At 39.8% G+C, this 24918-nt stretch overlaps 1 long non-coding RNA gene across 1 annotated transcript in view; it reads left to right on the plus strand.

The window, feature by feature from the left end:
• The window catches only part of LOC141990113 (uncharacterized), a 202092-nt gene that overhangs the window by 100609 nt on the left and 76565 nt on the right, over window positions 1-24918 (plus strand). The window lies entirely within an intron of this gene.

Below are 24918 nucleotides of genomic sequence, written 5' to 3' on the forward strand. Positions count from 1 at the left end.
TCTCTTTATGTGAAGTGTCTGGAAAATCTCAGCTTGGTAAACAAGGTTTGTTGCATATCTTCCCCACATCAAGGGGGGAACAAATTAATTAATGAGCTTGCATCCTACAGATCCCCGTGCAGTGCAAGATGGTATAATTCTGGGTTTATACTCCAGTAGGGGTGCAAGGCTGAGGAGCTGGGAAGTTGACTTCCGGCCTCCCGTTTGTCCATGAGTGGCTTAGGTAGAGCACTCAGGTAACTCAGTTGGGTGTGTGGTGCACCTGCAGTTGTGTTGGGTGATAACAGGGCCTAGAGAGGCTGGCTGAGGCACCAACAAAGCACTGTGAGAGAGGCCAGCCCACCTCAATGGTTAGCGGGCGCAGCGTTTCCAATGGCTCCCAGGCTGCATCCTGGGGGTACAACCTGGCACAGTAAGGTCAAGGATTCTCCCCAACCCATTGGAATCGGGTGGTCTCTAGATGATATTGACTTGATTGCATTCTCTTTGGGTGGGGGAAAAATACAGTAACAAAATCCTCAGTCAATTGGAGTTTGCTGAGCAAAAGGGAAAAGCCTACAAGTACGTGGTCACATAGTTAACAATTACTAATATGTACTGATACCCAGATGCAATCCTTTCCAACCATGTCAATTCTTATTCTTTCAAAGGGTGTCTAAATATAGGGCAGAGGGATCAAGAGGGCCTTGGGATCCATTTGTTGCTGGACAGATGGTACTCTGGGGTGGAGGACTAATATTCCCTCAACTCCTGATGCAAGCCCGGCCAGTACAATGGGGCTAGTATCCATGACTGTGCTTTTTCTCTTCCCAGGTGCTCCATGTATGGGATGTCATGTGTGAGCTGCAACACCATATGGCAATACTTGCATGGCACCAGCAGCTATGTCTTTACTACCCCAGTTTGTTGATCTCTTTCCACTTGGTACAGGTGCTCTTTCTTGAACATGAATCGTGGTTACTGCTTGACATGCTGCATTTCAGCCAACTATTTTCAGCACCACGAAGGTTACATCTTGCGCACAGCTGCTGGGTTCTGTTCTCCCTGTGTGGGTTGTTTTCTTTTTTTGTTTTGTTTTGTTTTGTTTGGGGTTTTTTTGGCCAGGATTCTCCACTACTTGTGAGTCCCCACCAGACCATGGTTTGAGTTGCTTCTCTAGCACTCCCAGAGTCCTTCCCCCCACTCAGGATATAGAAGATTCTCTCCAAACACAAAAGGGATTTTCTTCCTCCCTAAGGACAGGGAAGATCAAAAGGAAAAAGGAGAAAAAAGTGGCTCAGGCTCTTGAACAGTCTCTCAATTACTCCTTGGAACTTGCTTGTAAGCAGTTTTTTAGTGTCCTAATTAGCATTAGAGTCTCTCTTTAGACATTCCCCCCACTTCTTGTAGCACCCATCCAGTAACTTGTTCAGGTAGTCTCAGGGGAACCAGGGTCAACAACAGTCTCCCTCTTTGCTGGTTTAACCCTGCAACCAGCTGTCTCTGAGGCACAGCTATGTCCCCTAGTTATCATCCCTTCCTGTGGCAGGCTTTCCCTTTCCACATGTCCTCCCTTCAAGTGTTGCAGGTGAATCTGGTTAGTGCTGGCTGACCCAGAAGAGTTCATTAGCTTCCTCCTGAATAGAATGCGGGTGTGCCCCCTCACACGGGCTCTTGCCACTGACACTCAAAATAAGGGTTGGGGCCATGGTGCAGACATGGCGTGCTGGCAGCAAAGTTAGGAGTCCCAGAATTACCTTATCTGGTTCTGTTTTGCAGAATTTCAGTCTAGATGTGTTATGAATCCCATTTTATTTGTTGAATATAATTGTAATCCCTGTTTTTAGCAAATCATGTTTTACTGCAATCTGTGTGCTAGTAAAATGTTCATTGTCTAAAAGCCTGAGACCCATGAGCTGTAATCTATTAAAGAATCAAAATGAAACTAAACATACAAGAAGCAATATCAAAGGGCTGCCCTTGAAAATACTCCCACAAAATATACTTTATAACCCTTTTCCAAGAGCAAACTCCCCAGATGAGCACATGCAAACAGAAAGTTACACACACAAACATGCATGTCTGTTTTTAATTACCCAATCTGCATATGCAAATATTAGTTTGCAAATACAAATGTAAGTACTTGCACTTGTAAACAGGTACACACAGAAAATTTGCTTGTGAATTTTTATAGGCCTTTTGAAATTGTGGACAAAAAGGTCTGACATATACTTCTCCCCTCTTTCACTCCTTTCTGGGATGTTCTGTCCCATTTTATTTTTATTTGCTCCCCTCTATGCCTTATAATTAAGGGGACCATAGGAGATATAGACTTGTCTAGTACCACTAAATAAGTACTAGTTTGTATAATCAATTAGTATAAGGGTAAAAGAGATGTCATTTGTTTATTTTTAACATAGATGATCTAATACTAATCATCGAAGAAGATTTTTATGCCTCAAGTAAATCCCTAATACAGGATCCCAGTTCCTAGTTTCAATTTGCCACCAGTAGGAAGGACATTAGAATTTATAAAGTGCTCCATGATTATATTTTTCTGAAGGCTTGGAATCTTGACATGCCTGTGACTTGCACATGGGCCATCAAGATACAGTAGCTGAAAGAGCAATACCTGTCTTGAATATTGCCACACTGACTTATAGAATTGTGCCCTTGAGAAAAAGACTGAGAGAAAAACAGAGCGCCATGCAGTGACAAAAATGAAATAGGACTGTCATCTGGCAGCTCTTCATAGTCCATCAAGTAAACTATTAAAGATATAAGAAGAACCACAGAATGCTTGGACAAAGGTTGTTAAACCACTACTCCAAGGGCAGTCACTGCACATTGCTAAAGATTGTTAGTAAAAGATAAACCAGTTTCCTCTATGAAACCTGACATTGCCAGTTTTCAGCCTAACTTTTAATGCTGTATGCTTGCAGTCAAGGTCCCGGTTGGATAAACTAATAATCTAAGGGGTTTAAAAGAACAGCTCTTACTGAAGTTGAGGGCACTATGTATGGAAGAAGCTGAGCTTTTTTTGTCAGATAGCAGGATTCAGCTTTTCACATGCCTTTGCCTACATTCCTAATTGTCAAATATCTTTTACATTTTCTTGCTCTAGTTTTAAAAAAAATAATTTATTTGAACTTGTCATAGTGAAGTTATTTCTCTTTGAATGTAGAAACCCCAAAAGGTTGGACTGCTGTATTTTTTACCCCAACTGTCCAGAAAACTTGAGTCAGGCTCCGGAAAATCATGAGATTGGCTTCAAAATCATGAGTTGTTTTGTTAAACTACATTTGGTCTCTCTCTCTCTTTTTTTGCCTTCTGATTTTCAAGCCTTTAGGAGACTCTGGGTTCATATTTTCATGGTTTTCTTTGCAACCCGGAGGATTAGAAAGTTAGCTGAAAATAAAAGAAAAGAAAAGTGAGCTTCTCCTTTATTCACATGACTCCAGGAATCAAGGCTCTTAGGAGAACATCAGTTAATATGAAACTTGTCATTACAATCATGAGAATTGGCAACACTGCCTTATGTGTGTGTGAGAGATTGAGCCTGAGGAATCTTCCCTCCCTTATACAGCTCAAATAAGAGCCAGGTACAACTGCAATCCTTCTGTAACAAATGTGAGATTACAAGAGAGACTGAATCGTATTTCCTGGGTCCAATCACCACATATGAATCAGGGTTCCCAGCATATTTTTAGGCCCTGATTTTCAGAAGTTTTGAGTGCCGCAACTCCAGCCAAAGTCACCGGGTGCTATGGGTTTTCAGCAACTGTGAAAATCAAGCTGTTGGAGTTTTATATCAGTGTTGATGGATGTTACTGTAAATTATTGTGCATGGTCTATTTCCATAATACAGAATCAAGTGGGGGAAACCAAGTGGTTTACAAAACACCATACCGTTCACAAAGCTTTAGTTATTTTAACCACTGTGCAGTATAAACATAAATGCACTTGTAGTTATCTTTGTTAGTCCTTTGACACCACAGAAATAGTTTATGAAACCAAAGAAGCTATGTTCAATATTCTGTTCTACGTCTACACTCTGGAAGTCAATAAAGGTCAGAATCTGCTTACTTTTTACAATGAACTTTAATAGGAGAAGGATTGGGACCTAAAAATTGAAAAATACAGTGTTCAGCTGATTTGATTATGTAGGCTGGCATCCCTATGACTGCATCAGTGAAGCATGGTTAATAAAGGTTAATAAAATTTGCCTATTGCCATACAGCAGAGGTTGCATAAACACACACTGTGATTCTCTGTTTTCTGGTGGTTTTGGTGAATATAATGAAGCCATTGAGCAAGAAGTATCTGACAGAGGAAGTGGTTTTAGCAAACAGTAATATTTACATGTTGGCAATATTGGTTAAATAAAACAAGGAGTTGACAAAAGAAGGAACTGGGGTTTAAACCATCTGATCTGTCATTCTATCACCCAAATGCCTGTGTATTAACCCAGACTACCATCAGTTAGGTATTTTGCACACAAATTTACTTCCAAAAAAAGAAATGTAATTAGCCGAATGACCATGAGGAAGATTTACTAACCTTTAATAATGTGCCTGTTCCAATTGTGCCTTTGAGTGGAGTGAGCAGGTCATACTGTCATGTACTGGTTGTGCACTGATTTGGATGGAGTCAGACTTGTTCAGCTGTTTGCAATTCTGTTATCTTCTAATTGCAGGCCTACAAAGAGCACAGGAGCCTTAACACTATTGACAGACAACATAGTTTCTTTTTGGTCACATGGTTCTACGACCAGACAAGCTTGAGTTCTTTTTTCCATTCCTCATGTGGGTGGCTTAACAGACAGGTCCGGTGTCTGTACATATACAGCCATGGATTGTTGTGCCAATTCACATCCCCTTAATCCCTTATTAAGTTTCCCTTTTCTCTCAGACTAAGTGATCCACAAGTACTAAAATGTATGTAAAACTACAACTAAAATCTTATATCTAACATTATAGCATGACGGTGCCACATGAAGTGAGTTTAATTGCCATTGAACCTTGATTTTTCCACTTCTGAAACTTGCCGAAATAAATATGATATCTGACTTTTTGTGAGTCCACTGTAAAAATTAAAGGACTGATTCTCGATTCCATTAGACCAGATTTACACCAATGCAGCTCCCTCGGAGTAAAGCTATTGGGCTGGGGGGGCAGAATCAGGCCCACAGATTTAAATTCTCCTCTCAGTCCCGCACAGAGGATCTCAAGACTCTTCTGCTGCCACAGTTTGATGTTGCCAGATGGGCTATTGTGCACCTATGGAGAACAAAAAAAGCCTTAGATCATTATGCAGATCAAAGATATTTATCACTTTTCTCATTTTCTACTCAGTGGAAAGTGAACATTTGTTTGGTGTCAGACCAGCAAATACTAGTGAAAAGATGCAGACACTTGTAAGCCAAGACCTGTTAGTTCCACAAGCTGTAGCTCACGAAAGCTTATGCTCAAATAAATTGGTTAGTCTCTAAGGTGCCACAAGTACTCCTTTTCTTTTTGCGAATACAGACTAACATGGCTGACACTTGGTAGTGGAATGGGTCTAGTGGGTGAACATTACATGGGGCACAGGAATACCGGCTGAAGACAAATTAAAGGGTCTGCATTGTTCTGCCTGTATAGCACACTTTTATGTTTCTCTGCATATCAATGTATCTTTTTTCTGGGTGAAGCAATAGGTTCCAAACATTTCACTGGAAGTTTTGCCACAAGAAACAATACTGAAAATGTAGATCTTGGCTTGCTGTGGGATCTTTTAAGAAAGGAATTTGAGGAGGAAGCAGGAGGTATGAGGAGAGAGAGGGGGGATTGGATATTCTTTGGATAATCCAATTTTTAGTATTCTTAATAAAAAACAAACCCTTTAGATTCACCTATCATATTTACTAATGTAATTTAGAAGAGCATAAATTTAAGTCATGTAACTAAGTATAGACAGATGATACTACACAGGGGTACAGTCTTATGCTATGTGCACATGTCTAGGAGCCAGAAACTCACGAATTCTAAACACGACAATGACATAAATTGTGTCATGGGAAACGTACAAAATGGCTCTTCCTCAGTTTCCTCCTTGTAAAACAAACATAACACCTAGCTCATGTGGGTGTTGTAAAGATTAATTGGCCACTGAGTGTATAGTGCTTTGAAGATTCTGATCTCAGCTGTTGGTTGCTGCTAGGGAACAAACAGCACAACTCATGAGGGAAGATATTGAGAAAGCTTTAAGATTTGTGCTCTCCCCACAGAATAAATCGGAGCAAGTGCTCTAATTTATGTCTACTTCCAAATCCCAAGAGGCTGTCACATCTTCTTTCTTCTAGCCACATCCTAGTGTAGGAACTCCTAAAGTGGCTCTAAGCCATCACAGGCTCCTGTTTATGGTGGGATGACCCTCCTCTGGCTGGCTATGTTAGTTTTAGAGTTATTTGTAACAATATAGTGACCCCAACCCAAGCCAGAATTGAGGCTAAGTGTTTGCTATTCTTAGGGTGGTTATTTTGGAGGATGTGGACAACTGTGCACTAATAACTGGTGTGAGATGATCAACTCATTTCACATGTACTACTCATCAGACGTCATATAGTAACACCTTTTAGTCAACACCCTAATGCAAATTTTAAATGTTTTAGCTGTTGTACCTCTAATTTTGATTTAAATCTATCAAACGTGTTTTGACAGAAATTTATTTCACATCTACTTTAATTCAGAAATCTGAATCTCCTGTCAAAGCAAATCACTAAGCCTCGAAGGAAGTCGAATAGAAAACTTTCCTGGATCAAAAAGAAAAGGAGTACTTGTGGCACCTTAGAGACTAACAAATTTATTTGAGCATAAGCTTTCGTGAGCTACAGCTCACTTCATCGAATGCAGTCATTTTCTTTCGTTAATTACCTGTATGTTTTTAAAATGAACTGACCCATTGCTCTGGAACTTCATTGCTTATTTTCCTTGTGTTTCTTCACTCACTACACCATAGCAGAATGTCACTACAGTAGTGAAGCACGGCAAAGAGAAACACAGGGCTCAGTGCTCAGATGCACTGGGTTTACACTAAATGCAGCTGTAGAGCGAGGCAAAGACAGATGATGGCTTTAATCTAGTTTGTCTCCTAATCCTGATTTATGGCTTTAGGGCATAATTTATAGCAACCTCACGGGCTGCTCAATTACACTGCATGAAGCTAATGACTGGCCACTGAGGATCTGGCAGAGTGCAAGGGGATCTAGCTCACTCCCTCTCCCCTGGCACACCTCTTCCTAACCTCCATTTCACTCCCTGTACTGGTGGTTGGGGGACAGGTGGTGAAAAGGCAGCTGTGGCAGCTTCATGCCATATGAGGATTCTCCTGCCTCAGGAGTAACCCATAGCAGTGTCTTTTAGGTCAACGTTTTGGCTGCTTTGTGCTGGCTGCCAACTGAGCCCATAGCCTCTAAGTAATTGCTGGACTACAATGGTGGACGTACATTGGGAAGTAAATGGGGAAGGAGACATTGTCCTGATTGGTGTTATACCAAAATAGAAGTGAAATGATACTGACCCTCTCCTACTGATTCACATGTGAAAGCCTTCCTGAATTTTGCACCCCACCTTGCTGAGGTAAAGCATGGCACTACTATCTCATGTCTCAGACAGCTCTCATTTATGCCATTTAGGGACCACTCCATCTGGCTGGGGTGATATACAGATGACTATTCAAGGTTTAAGCCCCCCCCCAGGGATTCTGTTATGTCAGAGCAATCCCCTTTTAGCACTGTTCTCCTTCCCTTTTGCACTGCCAGGATGGAGCTGGGTGCCAGGGTCTGGACCTTTACATGAAGTCTGCATATTTCTAATCTCTACTGCGGAAACTTCAGCACACACTGATGTTATTACCCAGACTACTCAACCCAATGTATCAAGTGTTTGGATTTGGTTTCATTTTCATGCCTACTAAGATTAGCCAGCGGATAAATTGATTATATCACAGGGGAAGAAATGCCTTGCTCAAAGGCTATCGTTAATTTGCTTGGATGGTTCTTAGTGATCAGTTTAACTGCTTACAAGACAACAAGCTTTCTCCTTTGGATAAAGATAAAAATCTAAGGTGTAATCACTTGTAAACAAATTTAAATGTTCAAATGTGTGCCTCTGAGTTTTGCATGTGCAATGCCCAATGTTCCCTGAGAGTTGCTGCTTGGGGGCATACCTATGTGTGCGTGCATGGAAGTTAGGCATCTGTACTATTTGAAATTTGGGCCCCAATTTAAAACTAAAACTGTTAGGCAAATAAGTTTGCACACTGGAAAAAAAAATTAGATCTATATTTAAGAGAAAGCAGGAAAGGCATAACTTTACCTTATTTTGCCAGTTCAGAAACATCTATGGCATGACCATATCTCTTGGCATGATCGGATACTGCACAGTTAACTACATTATCTTGTTAGGACAGTTATAGTCTCTCATATGACAATGACTTGCAATATGTAGTCACTGCCTTCTGGGGGAAGAAAAAAAAAACACAGCAATTACTGTGCAGTACTCGAATCTGCCTGCCAAGAGCAGAACAGTGATTTGTGAGACACATCAAGAGCTTCTGGCAAGATCAATCTACCGAGATCCTTCTGATAGAGGAATAATGAGTTGACAAAGACCAATGTTCGGTTGGGCCCAAGCCCAGTAAGATTACTGTGCAGCAGCATCAATATTGTCTGTGTTTGGAACTGACACAATCAGAATGGAATCAATTGTCTTTTCTACAGCACTGTCACACATGATTTTTAACTTTGGCTCACAGCAGTGTAGAGAAGCTTGCAGATGTTGGCAGATTTTTTGCTAACGGTATGGGATGTCGTTATTAAGTAGGAACTGCGCAGTACAGTAATTTGTGGTTCTGCTGTGTTCCCTCATATGGTCCTTGTGTTGAGGAGGAGGAAAAGATGCAACAGCCGGAGGGATTTGTCTGTTATCATCCTCATTTTACTGTGATGGTTGGAAATGCCATGTGATATTTAAAGGTGCAGCCTGATTTCTAGTGTAGGCTTAATTTGGGTTGTGTATCAAAACAATGTTACATAAGCATGGGCAAATTCCACTTCGAAAAGAGACAACAATAAAAACATTTTGATTCTCTGTCAAAAGACAGAGAGTATGTAGATGACCCCATCTGTCAGATAATAGACGCTATTCAAGGAGTTAGAGAATCTAATAAGCGAATTGATTTTTTAAACAATTCCTTCAGCCTCCTACTGGTGTGTTTAATAACCTGTTATTTTGCCTCAGAAAGCTATCAACTGTATATTTCCTGCAATCCATTTGTGTACTAGTCCTTCTTTATGTGGATAATGTAACAATCCCATTTGCCATATGTTATGTTAATGTAGGCCCCCTTTACTAGAGGGGCCTCTGAACTTTATGGGGAGTGTTCCAGTTGGGAAGATCCTGAATGCTGCAATCTAGCCTTAGAGACAACAGCTCCTGTGATTCCTTGGGGAAAGAGTGAGAGACTTTATCTGCTAGGCAGTGAAGGGAGAGCAGGGATGGACTCCATTTTGGGAAAAGGAGTGAGATTGCTGCTGTGGTGCTCTGTCCATACCTGGAGCTGCTGCTAGGAAGCCAGAAGCTGCTGCTGAGAGCCTGCAGGGGTTTTGATCGAGCAGGGAGCCTCAGAGGCTGTTGGTGCCTTCACTGGAGTCAGAGCAGAGACTATTGCTGTGCCTAGAGCTGGCTGAGGTGGGCCTGGAGTGAAGGAACTGTGAGTAACCCCGCTCTTGTTTGGGAAAGTACTGCAAGGGAAGGGGCACAGCAGAGAGACTGAGTCTGAGGAGAGGCAGAGTGATCTTTCCATCGAACCAGGACCTAGAGCTGCTGACATTTGGTGGGGCCAACTCCAATTTCAGAGGGGTTGTACACTCGTTGCCTTGGCTGGACTGATACATAGAACCAACAGAATGTTGTGTCCAGCTTCAGATCTTCAAGCGCGCCCACACAAGCAAGTATCTAGGACTCTGAAATCCAGAGGAGTGTACACTCTGGCCTGGGGTAAATGGTGGCAGCGTAAATGCTAGTTACATAAGTTTTATTTATTACTGTATATTATATTTGTTAATTGATTGTATGCAACTGCTCCTGTGGATTTAAATTAGTAGTGACATTTAATCTTAGTCTGTTAAACCCTGTTTCCTTAAGTTGTTAAGTAAAGGAGTGTTAACTCTAATTTAAGTATATTGGATGTATATAATTAATAATTGGTATTTGAGTTAGATCCATGCCAGAGAGTATTATTATTACTATTATTTGAAGGGATTTATTCTGGAGGTTCCCAAGGCATGCCATTGAGTGTGTACAGGGGCCAGCCAGGTGAAGGCACCACCAATTTTAACTTCCTTTAGGAGTAAAGGCACTGCAGCAGAGGGATGCATAGAGGATTCCCACCTATCCAGCATCACCACTGGGATACTCAGGATCTCCTTTAATGTCAAGAACATCAGGCACCTAGGCACACAGGTGCATGTTGCCTGCTCCCGAGTAACCCAGGGAGGAAAGGGGGAGTTACATTATGAGCATTGTATATTACTATATGGCAAATTTGCATGTAATTAAAAATCAAAATATACAAAATGAGAGAGAGAAAGGTCAAGTTTCTTCTGTGAATATATAGGTATTTGGGGATGCAAGATTCTTCCTTTGCTTTTTTCCTACCTTCATTTCATTCTGCACTCTTTGTGTGTGTATGAATTTAACACAGGTGAAAGAGCTTTTAAGTTTGACGTTGAAACTTTACTTGAGCTGGAAGGCCTACTTCTAGGGGTGGTAGGGTAGATTAGTTTGTATGAGTATTGTCCTTGGTGCCTTCACTTACACTGCAGACAAGGGTTCCACTTTGCGGGGGAGGGGTTTGTGGTGTGAATTCTTTTTTCCGTAGGCATTGGGGAGAAAGCAACTTAATAGAGACCCCTAAAAAGCCATCAAACAGTAAGTGCTTTCAGTCACTATCAACCTGGGCTGGATTTGAACCAGCAAAATGGAGGTGAAATTTGGTAACGTATTAATCCCCTAAACTATCCATTTCCCTCAAATCCATCTATTTTTGACGAGGTTATTATTTATCTACTCAGAGTCACAGTTACTAGAGGTATTCACTCTATGGATTTGTTTATGCTAAGGAGGCACATTTCTGTTGCATGAGGGATGCAGAGGTTTGTTACCCCAGTAGGAGCTCCAGCAGGCAGAGTACCTGATAAACATACAATGCCTCAAAATCTGTGGGAAGCATTAGCCAGCTATGCTTTTTGGTGTGGAAGGGGCAGGATCATGGCTTAAGCCTTTCCCTCTCTCACCTGCCTTCTTTGACTAAATTAGTTCCAACCTACCGTCTAACCTCTGGTGAAATCCTGACTCCACTGGCATCAATGGGAGTTTTGCCATTTGCTTTAATGAGGCTAGTAGCTGTTCCTGGCAATGTCTGTATCACCTGTAGAGTGAACGGGAAATGGAGAGGGAAGGCTCCTTGAGCTCTCTCCCCCATTCTTTTACTCCAATTCAGGTTCCGACACAATTAGGTCTAGTCAAAAGTTTTTGACAAAAATGTTTGGTGAACATTTTTGCTTATTTTCAAGCAGTTTATACAGTGGCTGAGATTTTTCAAAATTTTGAAACTGATGAAAAATTTTCAACCCACTCTAGACACAGAATATTTCAGAGAAAGGATGGTCTTGTAGCTAAGATGCCAGATTGGGACTCTGTGGATCTGGGTCCCATTCCTAGCTCTACCACAGAAGTCTGTGTGACTGTAGATGAGTCACTTAATTTCTTGGTGCTTCAATTTCCCTATCTGTAAAATATGGATAGTAGTACTTCCTGCCTCTTACCTTTTGTCTGTCTTGTCTATCCAGATTGTAAACTTTGTGGGGCAGGAACTGTCTGTTACCATACCTAGCACATTTGTTCCTCAATCCATTCCTAGTTGCTGGTGTAATACAAATAATAATAGACAATAATAATGTTACCGTTATTATTTAAACAAATCTGCAAGCATCATGCGGGGTCACATATCCCTTCTTGGATGCTTACAGAAGACGCAAAATCAGGTTTGTCTTTTTAAACACACACATATATGGAATGCACAGTTAAAGGAATTTATTTTGACTTTGGCTTCATTGCAGAACACAAAAGGGATAATTTTATTTTGAATCACCAAACATAAAAAATTGTATTAAAATCATCTGATTTCCCCTAAATGAAAATAGTATTATTTATTATATATCTAGCCAATTTCATCTTTAAAGAATAATTTTTCACATTGATCAAATAATTATTTTTTTTTAGCATTTTTACTGTTGCTGCTTCCAGCAGCTGTGGTGTTTATACCAGAATTTTGTAGCTCAGCTTAACCCTCAAAGTTTGGTCAATGACAATAGATGAAACAATTATTCCTCAGACTTTAATATCTGCTACCCAACAATAATCATTACATTGAGACTAAATGTCTTTACCAGCACACAGGGTAGCATTGTACCATCTTATCGAAAACTTTGTGTAAGGGGAGAGTGAGATTATCTGGCACGGGCTATTCACTAGGATATGCACAGATCAAAAGTCATAGTGCACAGCTACTCCCCATCTCTTCCCCGCTCATTCCAAACATGCTCCTTCCTGACCTCTGTTCCTCCCTGTTCAGGCTGCTGTTGGTTGGAAAAGGTGCCTAGAACATGGGTGCAGCAGCACAAACGGCCTCTATCCCTCCTTCACCAAAAGGCCCAACACTTGAAGGCACAAGCTCACATAGTGGGCTGGATCAGCAGAAAGACAGGATTAAATTGACTTGAATGGGATTGCTCCCACAGATTGCAGGGTTGGTGTGCTATATGGTAGGGTCCTAAAGGTAGAGGCCAGATTGTGTGTGTCTGTAAAGCCCTATGCACACCTAGGGGAGAATAAAAACGGTAAATAATTGTCATGACATTATTGCTGACTAATCCTGGGTTAAGCTTTATTAGAAGATATGCAGGAATTCATTACAAATATGCATATGGAAGCCTCCATGGTTGAGGCAGGAATCCAGCTGAAGAGGATTGCAGTAGCACCACCAGGGAAGAGGAAACGGCTAATTCACAAGGAGAAAGCTGGCTGCTGGTTACTTCTGGCAGCAGGCAGGACTCCACCTCTGCTCCCAACCCACACCCTCTGTCGAGATTTAAAAAAAAAAACAGTATTCTGCCTTGGCAATGAGGGATGAGGAATCTCCCCCAAAGGTGGGGGAGAAGAAGCCATGTACACCCCAGGCTGGGCAGACTGTGCCACTTGGCCACTCCCAAGAGGAAATGAAGGGGGGTAGTGTTTGGTGACTCCCTTCTATGGGGGATGAAGGCACCCATCTGCTGGGCTGACCTGGCATCCCAGGAGATATGCTACCTGCCAGTGGCCCACAGGTGAATCATTATGGAAGAATTGCTGAGGATCATCTGACCCTCTGAATACTTTACCCTATGCTTTCATCCATGGGACACTACTGATACTGCAAGGTATAACCCTGAGCAGATCAGAAGTGACTACAGGGCTCTGGGAGCAAGGATGAAGGAGTTGGGGGCATAGGTAGTGTTCTTGTCAATACTTCTGGTCAAGGCTAAGGGCCCAGACAGAGACAGGAACTTCCTGGAAGTGAAAGCCTGGCTGCACAGATTGTGTCACCAGGACGGCTATGGCTTCCTTGACCATGGCATGGGGGGAACATGGGAAATCATAGCAGAGACAAAGGAGAGGAAAGAGGGAATATAGAGGGGAAATCTAGTGAACATGTTATAGGTCTGTATACTAATGTAAGAAGTATGGGGATTAAGCAGGAAAAATGAGAAATACTAGTGAATAATCACAATTACAACATAATTGGCATGACAGAAACTTGGTGGGATAATTCACGACTGGAATATTGGTATAAAAGGATGCAGCTTGTTCAGGAAGGTGTTGCCTTGTATATCAAAGATGTGTACACTTGCACTGAGGTTGAGAAAGAAGTGGAAGGCATACCAGCTGAAAGTCTCTAGGTAAGGATAAAAGGGTAAAAAACGAGGGTGATGTCATGACAGGTGTCTACTATAGATCACCTACCAGGAAGAAGAGGTGGATGAAGCTTTTTTTAAACAACTAACAAAATTATCCAAAACCCAGGACTTGGTGGTGATGCGGGATTTCAGCTACTCAGGCTTCTTTGGGCAAAATAATATAGCAGGGCACAGATTTTTCAGCAAGTTCTTGGAATGCAAAAACAACTTTTTATGACAGAATGTGGAGAAAGTGACTGGGGAGAGGCTATTCTAGATTTGATTCTGTCAAACAGGGAAGAGCAGATTGAGAATTTGAAGCTGGAAGGCAGCTTGTGTGAAAGTAATCATGAAATAACAGAGTTCATGATTCTAAGGAATGGTATGGGGGAAACCGGCAGAAGACTATGGATTTCAAGAAGGCAGACTTTAGTAAACTCAAAGAATTGGTAGGTAAGATCCTGTGGCAAGCAAGTTGAAGGGAAAAAAGAGTTCAGGAGAGTTGGCAGCTTTTCAAAGAGACATTATTAAGGTCACAAGAGCAAAATACCCCAATGCAAAGATAAGAAATGTGGTGAGAAACCACCCTGGCTTAATCAGGAGATCTTCAATTACCTGAATCTCAAAAAAAGTTATTCAAAACGTGGAAACTAGGTCAAATTACAAAGGATGAATATAAAAACACAACACAAGCACGTAGGGACAAAATTAGAAAGTCAAGGCAAAAAAAAACAACAATATTAAACTAACTAGGGACTTAAAGGATAAGAAGAAAACATTTTATAAATACATTAGAAGCAAATGGGAGACCGAGGACAAGGCCCATTACTCAATGAGGTGGGAAAGACAATTACAGAAAATGCAGTAATGGCTGAATTGTTAAATGCCTTTTTTCTTTCAGTTTTTGCCAGAAAGTTAGCAGTGATTTGACAACTATGATTTGAAGACTAACATAATAAACATCGGTGTAAATGGGGTAGGATCTGAGGCTAAAATAGGAAAAGAGCAAGTTAAGAATTACTTAGACAAGTTAGATGTTTTCAAGTCTCCAGGACCTGATGAAATACATCCTAGAATACTTAAGGAACTGACTGAAAAGATCTCTAAGCCGTTAACAATGATCTTTCAGAACTTGTGGAGGAGGGGAGAGGTACTGGAAAATGGCAAATATAGTGCCTATCTATAAAAAGTGAAATAATGAAAACCCAGTGAATGTATAGACCAGTCAGTCTAACTTTACCCAGACAGATAATGGAGCATATAATTAAATAATTAATTTGTAAGCACATAGAAGAAAATCACGTGATAAGTACAGTCAATGTGGATTTGTCAAGCACAAATCTTGTCAAATCAATCTAACATCCTTCTTTGACAGGGTAACAAGACTTGTGGATGGAGGGAAGCAGTAGATGTCATGTATCTCAACTTTAGTAAGGCTTTTGATACTGTCTCACATGAACTTCTCATAAACAAACTGGAGAAAAATAGCCTAAATGAACCTACTATGAGGTGAGTGCACAACTGGTTGGAAAAGTATACTCATAAAGTAGTTATCAATAGTTCACAATCAATCATACTGAGTGGAGTCCTGCAGGGATCTGTCTTGGGTTCCGTTCTATTCAATAGCCTCATACATGGTTTGGATAATGGCACAGTGAGTACAGTTATAAAGTTTGCACAGGTTACCAAGGTAGGAGGGGTTGCAAGCATTTTGGAGGAGAGGATTAGAATTCAAAGTGATCTGGACAAACTGGAGAAATGGTCTAGCATAAACAGGATGAAATTCAATACGGACAAATAAAAAGTACTACACATAGAAAGGAATAATGAATTGCATAAATACAAAATGGTAAATGACTATATAGGAAGGAGTACTACAGGAAAGGATCTGGAGGTTACAGTGGATCACAACCTAAATATGAGCCAACAATGTAATCCTGTCACAAAAAAAGAAAACATCATACTAGGATGTATTTGAAGGAGTATTGTAAGAAAGACACAAGAACTAATTCTTCGACTCTACTCAGCACTGATAAGGCCTTAGCTGGAATACTGTGTCTAGTTCTGGGCACCATATTTCAGGAAAAATGTGGACAAACTGGAGAAAGTCCAGAGGAGAGAAACAAAAATGATTAAGTTCTAGAAAACATGACCTATCAAGTAGGGTGATCATATTTCTTAATGGGAAAACGGGACACCATGTAGGGCTAGCTGGAGCCCTCCACCTCCCTAGCATGGGGTTGGCCCAAGCTGCTCACCCAAGCCACCTATCCAAGCCCTCTGCACCCTGCATGGGGCTGGCGTCACTGCTGACCAGAGCTCTGCCTGCCCCCTGCGCAAGTCCTGCATGATCATCCGCACCCCACTTTTTTAACAAAGTGGGCATTTGTCCCATTTGTACTTGCCAGCTGATCAAGCGTCTTGAGTCAGGCTCCCCAAAAATCACAAGATTGGTTTAAAACTTATGAGATTTTTAAAAAGTAATGCATTTGGACTTTTTTTTTTAATTTACCGTCCGGATTTTGAGCCTTTGGGAAACACTGGAATCCCATTTTCATGCTTTTTTTCCTACAACCATTAATGCTAGAATTTTTTTTTTTAAGCAAAAGCGAAGACTCTCGCATTAACATAACTCCAGAAGATAGGGCTTTAAGAAAAACACCAAATATCAATTATCACGATACTTGTGATAGAATTACTAGTGCTGGGAGCACTGTGGTATATTTAAAAATTCTAGCAAAAGTTTTCTGATACTACAGAAAAAATTAAAAGATTCCACTGAGTTCTTGCTAGTTTCTGTAAGGTTATATTTTTTCACAGTTTTTAACAGTGCATTTGTCTGTGTGTGTGTAAACAGAGGAAAAGTGTGGAACTTTTTGCTTCAGATTGTCCATATTTATGGACAATCTCAAAAGGCATGTTAGCTCAGATTCTCTGCTATATGTGTTGCAGATTGGAGGTATCCTAGCTAAGGACTATCTATCTCTAGGTCTATCTCTGATACCTTTGTTGAGGGAGCAGAGAACTGATTCCATTATACAATTCTTGGTAATAAGTCTTTGCAATATCAGGCAATAAATATATAATCTTCTCATCAGTATCATTTAAAATGTCTTCAGGAAGGTTTCTGGTTTCTGAATTTTAATCTGTTGTTTATATGGTACTTTTCTAAAGCATATATATTTATGGGTTTATGGGCATTTCCTTCTCCTTGGAATATGAATTGCTTTCATCATGGACTTACTTTGCAATTCATTTCCATTGGTTGCACAGTCGTTGCTATGATTTGTTTGTTATGGCTTCCAACATACTTGTGATCCCAAATAACAAATGCAAGGTTTTCAGCAGCTGATTAAACACCACGGTCCAGATCTTCATGGAATTTATGCTGGTGCATAAAGGTCTAATCAATGCCACAGAAATGATGTAGTTCTGGTGCACAAGAGGCCAGTTCAAAGGAGAATCTGCACAGGTTACCAGGAATTCTTGGGCACACCCCAAAACATACTAACAACAAAGCAACATGTATGTGAATAATATGTTAATATAAAGCTGCAGGGGAAGATAGTGAATATCAGTGACATGGTGAACAGTGTTACCAATATAGTGAAGACACACAGAAAAGATGATGCTACAATTGTTTATTTGGACCCAGCTGATGCAGTTACTCAGCTTTCATAGTATCTTATCAAGTTTTGGGCTTGAATGAGATCTAGCTGGTTGAATCTCAATCCAAAAGTGAGGGTGGTGGTATTAGGCAGATAGAAGCAACCAGAGGAAATGGCAAAAATAATATCTGTCCGTTCTACTAAGGGGATTTCGGTCTGTTGTTATGATGAAAGATGGCAATGTAGGGGTCTTACCTGATCCACAACTGCTCCTGAAAGTCCAAATAGCAGCAATCACCAAAGGAGAGTTTTTGCACCTACATCTGGCTATGGCATTATGAACATTCTTCCCTCATGTGGACCTCACCACAGTTATCCGTGACTTTGTCACCTCCAGACTAGATTATTGCAGTGCACACACTACACTGTGCTACCTCTGAAGACCACTCAGCTAGTTCTCCTGCACCCCAGTTCAACAAGGTATTTTAAGCATATGCCTAACTTTAAACACATCTGTAATCCCACGGAAGTTAGGAGCAGTTAGGCCAGGGCAAATGTACCCTGCTGAACCAGGACATAATGTGGAGTAGGTTGAGCAGTTCCTCGTTTTAGCTTTTTCAATTTGGAGAGTTTTTCAGCTGAAATTGTGTCAACATAGATTAATTTATTAAATGTGTTTTATTGGAGATTGTGCATGCACCTAATTAATAGTTAATTAATACTAATTGCATGGTACAAATACTCCATTTCTTTCTTAAAATAATGCTGAGATTCATGAGCTGATTGCTTTTCATATCTAAAAGCCGATATGTTTAATAATAAACAATAATGTTTAAATCCAAACATTCACAAAAAGCAAGTGGTGTTATTTCCTTATGTAATTTGTTGGTAGTTCAACAATTCTTTCTAGCTCTCTATCTTTTTTTCATATTTCTCTAAAACAGATGGTAAGACATTTCTGTTGTGTAGGAAGTCTGTGTCTTCATATTGCTATGGCATTCATATCCTTTATTTCCTTTTGTTGTTCATCAGTCTTTCCCCCTCCCTTTTTTATATGACACCTCTGAGGTGGTCCCCATAGCAACACCCACTAGTAGGGGTGAGTCTGTGAAGCTTTTGCAGTCATCCCCACAGTTCAGTGCTGACAATTCCAGTCATTAATCTAGCAGCATCTACCTACTCAGATCTCTACAATTCTTCCTCTGGTCTTCCCTCCCTTCTGCAGGAACCACTCACTGCACAAACTTGCTGTTAATGATTTGTCACTTATTTAGAACAGCAGAGTTTGGCAGCTCTGTGTAATCTGCCCTCAATGGCAGTACCACATTGCATTATGGAACAGTTACCTGGTATGTGACTTACAAAGTAGGTGCCTGAACTTCCCAATTAAATTCAGATATTTCTGAGCTAGTTCAGCACGTTTATTTAAGAACAAACTAAATGAATAAAGTCAATATTTTTAAAAGGTCCCCACATATTCTTGGTGAAAAGTTCCTCAATTTCCGAATCTCTTTATAAAGATATATTACCATATTCTACGCTAATGGTTCCAAACATCTTACAATAGCATTACTTCACTCCTTGGGGCCACTGGAGCATGGTCATATTTATTTAATAGCAAGTGATATATTGTCATATGCATTTTAGCTGTACTAATATGGATAAGTCTCAGCTTGCTGTCCAAGGGAGTTCCACTCCCAATCCAACACATAGGCCTAGATGTTGGCCCCGTGCACAGTAGTGAGTTTTATTAAATGGAAAAACTGTGGATGAGATTTTCAAATGTTGCTCAAGGAGTCAGGATTGCAAATCCCCATTTAAATTCATTGGAAATTAGATGCCGAACACCGTCAGGTATTTTTGAAAACCGCACTCTATGCTCCTAAATTTCTGTCACTTCTAGAATCAAGGCAATGACCTTAGGCAGTGATTTTTCATTTTTCATTCATACATTTAAATTCCCTTAAGTTAACTGCTTAAATCCTTGTGCATTAAGGCAAGTACATACCCTTATTGAAATAAATGCATTTAAAGTCATTAACAAGAAATTCTTAAAGTGATTTAATTTTCTCTGTGCATATCAAAATCGATGTGGTTGTAAGGATGCTGGTGGTGCTACACATTGCAAAATGTATTTAAAGCCAGACTAATCACCCCTAAACGCATCCAGTTTCAAAGCCCTCAACCCCCGTTCTTATTACCACTTATGCTCTTTAGTGGGAGTCTTCAGGTGAAGCAGCTGAGTTTTGGGAGGAGGTGGTCTGTCTTTGCATACCTGCGGCTCTGTCCAATGATGCCAAATAGGCTGGTATATTGGGAGAGCTGATGGATTTAGTCAAATATGGTGGCTGAAAAATCCTGCCAAAGAATCACACAAGTACAGGAAAACAACACCTTGTCCCATTGGTGTCCTAGAAGAAAGGCTGTGGAGGGTTGCAGCACAGTCGTAAGGACTGCTTGTTTTGGGGGGGGTGAACTCCACAAACCCTTGTTTAGTTTTCATTTCATCAATAAAAGCTTTCAAAATGTTTGTGCAGGATATATTGCTGTGCTAAGATAAAGGTATAAAAGTAAACTCCTACATTCATGGTTAGGTGCATAAGGATGGGATTTCCAGAAGCACCCAAGTAATTTAGAAGAAAAAGTCATATTAACTTGGGGATTTAGGCTCCTAATTCACTTACATGCTTTTGGTAAATGACTAGTAAGTGAATGATAAATCTATGGATGGATGCTGGGTTGAGATCTTTAACCACTTTGAGTCTGAAATGACTTTTTCTGGAAATACCAAGAAGGTAGTAGAATTTGCTCTGTGTTTACCAGGAAAACGTAGTCCAGGGGAATGAGTGTTCATTGTAATGATCAGTATTTGGAATGAAGAGGAAAGTCATATCTGCACTGATACTTTTAAGTTCTTTTTTGCTCCAGGTGTCTGTTAATGCCAATTATTCAGTGTTTCGGAATAAAATCAGTACACTGTGGTTGGGATTTTCAAAAGCACTCAGCATTGGCCTCGCTCTGCACCCACATAAGCAGAGTCAGACCAATGCTGGGCTCTTTTGAAAATCCCACCCTCAGATACTAGAAAATATCTAAGAGTCATAGATGAGTCAGAAGCTGGTAGTAGCAACACCAACACACCTAAATGAAAAGTAAGGGTACAAGAGCTAGGTATTATTGTTACTGTTCTTTTGTATATTTCTAGACCACGTTTCCACAAAAAGTCCTAATTTTTTATTTTGAAAATATCATCTCCTTATGCAAAACACAATCACTTGGTCTTTTGCGCAGGAAGAGATGAATTTCACCCTTATTGAATAATGTATTAGTTAATATAACAAGTTATAGTGGTAGAAAAAACAATATTAACTGAGAACATGCATAATCCGTTAGATATCTGCTAAGAAAACACTTTTCAGTTGTAACTGAGCTGGCTGAAGTGTACATTCAAAATTCAACACCCTAGGAAATAGAGGGCCAAAGTCCACACTAAGATATAACATATCCATCTTCCATTGACTTCATTTCAAACTGCTTAACTGAGGGTACAGTTTAGTCCCAAATAATTTAAAATTTACATTAAAAAGATCAGAAATTTGGAGCTGACATTTCATATCTCACATATTTGAAACCACGAAGACACAGTCTTATTGTGATCAACACAGCTGCTATGCAATACAACCTTTGCAGATGTAGTATCTATTGTCTCAGAGGTATTGGCTGAATGATGGGATTTGGGATGAGAATGGGGTTGAAACCTCTCTCTAGCTGGGGATAGGGTCTAAGACTGTGCTGTGACCTTAGGCTGGAAATTTTTTGGCATAATGATCTAGCCTTGGCTGTAGACCCAAAGGGTCAAACTGTTGAATTTCAGTTCTGAGTTACTGCATGGATTTCCCCTACAACAGCCTATAGGGAATATCATAGGCAAATTCTGCTTATTATTTTTCAAAAGATCCTTGTTAAATAGTAAATGTGTCTTTAATAATGTTTTCTTATTTAAATAAGTATATTGCCATTTATCAGTAGCTGTGTCAGTTGAGATTTTTTTTATTGCATCTGGTTTTAATTTTAAAGTCAGAGAACCAATTTTTTAAACAATTTCTTCTTAATGAAATTGGACTGGACATCAGTCATAAATCTTGAAACTTAATGGACAATACTCAGTTTCCCAAAATGTATACATGGATATATGGAAGGAATTTCCTAGTCATTAAAATGAAAGCAATCTGGACATTACTTTCTCAGGGGTCAGACCTTTACTCATAGTTAGTAGCGCCTTTATCTGTGAGTGTCTCTATTGATTTCAGCTGAACTCTTTGATTAGTAGGGTACTACAGAACATGAGCAAGGGTGGCAAAATCAGTCTCATAATTTCTCTGCCTTGCTCCTTTTCACATACATATTATAGGGCCAGATCCTCAGATAGTGTAAATGACCACTGCTCTATTGAAATTAGTTGTGCTATGCCAGTTTACTCCAACTGAGGAAATGATCCACAGTGAGTAATGTAAAAACTCAACTTTAAAAAAACAACAACCAGGAACAAGAAAGTGCATTAAGCATCCATTCCATTTAATTTATCTTTTACAGTCAAGAACTTTGCTGGCATTTCCTCTGGGTTATAGAGGGAGACTTCCACAAGGTGACTTCATTGAGTAAAGGAGCCAAGTTGAAAGTAAGATGCAAGCGTATTGGGTGGGAGGAAGCAATTTTTAATAAAGGAAATAATTCAAAAATACACTGGATTCAAATTTCCTGCCTGACAGAACTATTTCAGACACGATCCATTTAATGTTTTATTGCAGAGTTGGAGCAATTGATTCTTACACAGAAGAGCAAATTATTTTGGGATGCTGATGATGAAGAGCCAAGTTTCATTCCAATGTACAATATAAAAGCCATTGCTGCAAGAAGTTACCAGTGACCAAAAAAGTGCATTTCCCAAAATCAGTGTTAGTTCAGAAAAATACTTCTTAAGTTTTTATTAAAGTTTTCTAAATCAGATTAAACATATGAAGTTACTTTGGAGGATGCCTAATAGGAGTTTCACAAATGAAGGAAAGCAAGGGTGAAATTCTAGCACTAGTGATGTCAATGGGAGTTTTGCTATTGATTGCTGCACGGCCAAGATTTCATCCCAAAGGTAGAAAATGCAGTTGTTTTCTGACCATGGCACATCCTGTCACAAAATATCTAAATGGTGAGAATGAGTTACAATATTTACAGTATTTTGTGACTATTCAGACTAATGTCTGATTTTGTGAAACTCTTAGAACGTTCCTAGAAACTACTAGTATTTTACAAAATAGTTTATAATTTAACTTGTAAGAATCTAGCACTAGATCCTAAATAGTTCTTGACCTCATGGGAGCCACAACAATTTATACCAGGTAAGGATCTGATCAATATGCATGTTAAACATGTTTTAATGTAAATTGAATAGATGATGTTTGCAGCACAGGAAAATATAATCTGAACCTCTCACTTCCCCAGCTGTAATCTCGTGGTGATATTTGACCATTGCATCCTCTTTTTCATCTCCCTATCTCCATTTCTCCAACCCTGTCGTGGTCTTTTCACTTTCATATTATTTCCACTCTCCCCTCTTCTTTTCTCTTCTCCCTCTCTTCCAAGTACTCTTACAACTACCTCCCAACTAAATCTCCATTTTATTCATAACTGTGCTATGTATTATACTCTTGACAAAAGCTGCTTAAATAGATATAATATGTCACTTAGAGAGTGCGAAAACTTCTTGGGGTTTAAACTAAAACAATTCTTAATTGAGTGTTGCACACATTAACATTCAATTTCATCTGTAGACAGTTGCTTGCTCTCCATCCCTTCTCTTCCCTACATTGACAAATACACAAATACAGTTTACTGAAGGCCTGGTTTGACCACCCTTACTTGCATTGGGACTACTCACATGGGTACGTGCCGCTCAGTCTGCCATTGAGGCTGTGGGGAGCACTAGTGAATGCTGGGATCTGTGCTGGGATTTGTAGGTATGATGCCCTTACCAACCCACCAACCCTGCTCCAGCCATTAGCTAAAGAGAGCTGGTCTAGGAAAGCAATGCTAGCTGGCACTGTCTCCTGCTTTCTTACCCCTCCCTGCTTCAGTCAAGAAAGGCATAAACTTGACACCCAAAGTAGACTACTGGGTTATCACACATGCAGTTCTTGATTATGTTTGCTCAGTGTACAGTACTATGAGTTCCTCAAAGGAAAAGATGATATATCCAGCCTTAAAGTTCTGAGAGAATGACTGTTGATTTCTTTCCTTGAGGAAACTCACCGTATGGTATCAGAAACTTCAGATGACTTAAGAAATTGGTAGAACCAGATCCTCAACAGATGTAAAATAGGATGGATCTGTTGGCTTCAGTGGATCTAAGCCAATTTACACCAGCTGAGGATCTGATCCATAGAGTATAGTAGAAATACAGATCATTTTCAAAACCTTTCTGATAAACAGTCTTGAAACAGCAAAAAACAATTAAAAGTATAAAAATTGAGCTTACCTATAATATTTTATCTACCTCATTGTAGTTCATGATATAACGATAGCCATATGTTCTGTCTCATTAACATGACATTCTCCATAGAACAATGATGTCGTACACATGGGGTTGAGTAGAACTGAATGTGATTTTCGTTTTCTTTTGCATGTTTCATCACCGGGCATGGATATCACAATTTGTCACCTAAGTAAGATTCAATTGTTTCAGGAAAAAGAAAAATAGTCTTAAATCAGAAAATGATTCTATTTCTCTGATTTCATAAATACAGCACACAGAAAAGTTCTGTCCTTATTTCCCAGTGAAGAAGAGAATTAAGAGATTATGACCACTCCATTTATGGCTACTTTACAAATCCTGTCCCTGATCCTCCAACTGGATTGACATGGGTGGATCCTTGCTCCCATATAGAATCCCATTGACTTTTTGTAAGAGTCACCCATTCATATCTGATTACAGGATCATGGCCATAATTTGAGTATATAATTTCAAAAGATAGAGATTCCATTAATTATTTTAGAGTACTTATACTTGTAACACATTTTCTCAAAGGAAGATAAGAATAATGAATTTTATTATTTTTATGTGACTACAACCAATTATAAAAACAGATTTTTCTTCCTAATTATTTATTTTGCTATGGAGATATTTTATTAATGTATTATAATATCATAGAATGTAAACAGGAAGTTCAGTTGTATTCACTACCTAATCCTTGTAAATTCTGAATACCCTGGCTAACCATGGTCCAGTTCTTCATGGTGCTG

Source organism: Natator depressus, chromosome 6, assembly GCF_965152275.1.
Source record: "Natator depressus isolate rNatDep1 chromosome 6, rNatDep2.hap1, whole genome shotgun sequence".
In the NCBI taxonomy this organism is placed as follows: domain Eukaryota; kingdom Metazoa; phylum Chordata; order Testudines; family Cheloniidae; genus Natator; species Natator depressus.